The following is a 1,903-nucleotide window of genomic DNA, read 5'->3' on the forward strand; positions in this document are numbered from 1 at the left end:
ATGAAATATGTATTTAGAAAAATCAGATGTAGATTAAATGCAATAAAATAACATTTTCTAAACAAAGAAGTACCAGAAAACCTGTAGCATTTTTAAAGGTGATGGTGATAAATATACTTTCAGTTCACCTATAAAGTGCTCATTTAGCTTTATAAACAATATTATTGGAATAAAACCTAGTATTGATAAAAGTATTTTTTTTTTCATTTTAACAATCATTTAGGCTCTCTCTCCAGGCAATGTGGTGGGGCCATGGCAGTGCGTCCCGGCCCAGCCCCGCGGCGGCGAGGACAGGAGTCAGAGCTGCTCTGCGGCAGGAGGAGGCGGCGGACCTCAGCCTTTCTCTCCAAGAGGGCCAGAAGCCGCACCTGCAGTGGCGACACCGGACCTACCCGCTGGTGGAGGACACGGAACGCTGACCCAAGGAGAAGCTGGAGCTCATCCTCATGCAGTCAGTGATTGAGCTTGTGGTCAGCGGGGACCTGGTCTCGGTGGGGAGATCTGTGGGTCCCAACAAGCTCCTTTCTCAGGGACTGGCTGTGTATGCATCCCCCCAAAACAAGAAGCTGTTTGAAGAGGAGAAATTGCTGCGACAAGCAGGAAAATTAGCAAGATTACAGACCAAGGCAGGTGAGATGACAGTAAAATTTCCGAGAAACTGTCACCTGGAAGTGGGAATGAAGAAAAATGTCACATGGGAGTTGAACTCTGAAGTAGTTGCTCACCACTTCTTCAAGAATCTTGGCGTTGTGTTTGCTCCACATTCCCTGAAGTTACCAGAGGCCGCATTCCCAGCTCCCAGAAAATGTGGGAGCTTGGAGAGCCCGTGGACACTGACGAACCACGCGGGCAGGTCGGAATCTCCGCCGTGGCCATCTCCACTTTCTACAGCCAACGTTTCTGGCTTTACTGGGGCAGTCGTGCTCACGAACAACCAGACTAAACTCTTTGTTCCTGGATTCATCATAAGTCTAGATGCCACTTATCCTCTTCCTGATTTGGAATCCATTGGGACAAATGGGTGAGACAGACGTTGTGTCCAGGACTTGGCTCAAGTCTCATCAGTCAAACTCAACATTTGTATTTCAAGCAGAAAATTTTAAATGTAGATTTTTTTTTAAGGTGTCATTCAGTGAGCTTAAAAAAAAAAACCCAGTCATTTATGATAACAATATCAGTGAATGTAATAAATGTCATTTTAGCAAATACAGTCTCTGTAATTTCATTAATATGAAACATAACTATTGAAAAATGAATTTCCTTAATGATTTACTTCCTGAACTACACATTTAGCTATGTTAGTAGAAACATTTTCAGTGACTTACTGTTTCTTCAACAGAAAGTCCTTTCCTAAGCAGAGGTTTATAATCCAAAATTCTCCATCTTAAAGAAAGTTCAGTTTAGCACTCTTTGATTTAGAAAACAAACAAAATACTGTTACTCTAGCTTATGATATTCCAAGGTCTGGAAGGTCCTTGTTTTTCTACATTTGGTTCTTCCTTAAATTTAATATGTATTCAGAGTACCATTAGCTTTAATCAAAATTTGCAGGTATTTTGATACATTAGACTAAGGATGTATTTAATGGGATGATAATTAAAAACAAGAGGAGGCATATCAGAAACTGATCACTGAAAATGTAATTCAATAAGTATTTTCATCTTAACAAGTCAAATTAAATTTGAATGTGCTGTCAAATTAAGATGAGAAACTTTAAATTTCATATCCAGTGTGTCCTTCTTGTTGTATGAATACTTTCACACTTTCCATTGTTTGATGTCACTTGTTGCGTATAGCAGATTTCTTTGGTACAAATTATAACAAGGACTTTTGCATGTTTCATTTCCACAGTCAATAATGTTGGGAAAAATGTGATATTTAAAAGAAATAAACAGAGTCCTAG

The 1,903-nt window shown here is 39.7% G+C and overlaps 1 pseudogene; it reads left to right on the forward strand.

The window, feature by feature from the left end:
- The first annotated feature begins 239 nt into the window (after window positions 1-239).
- LOC101585590 lies at window positions 240-1,025 on the forward strand (annotated as a pseudogene).
- The last annotated feature ends 878 nt before the right edge of the window (window positions 1,026-1,903 follow it).

Source organism: Octodon degus, unplaced genomic scaffold (genome assembly GCF_000260255.1).
Source record: "Octodon degus isolate 3935 unplaced genomic scaffold, OctDeg1.0 scaffold00327, whole genome shotgun sequence".
Classification (NCBI taxonomy): Eukaryota; Metazoa; Chordata; class Mammalia; order Rodentia; family Octodontidae; genus Octodon; species Octodon degus.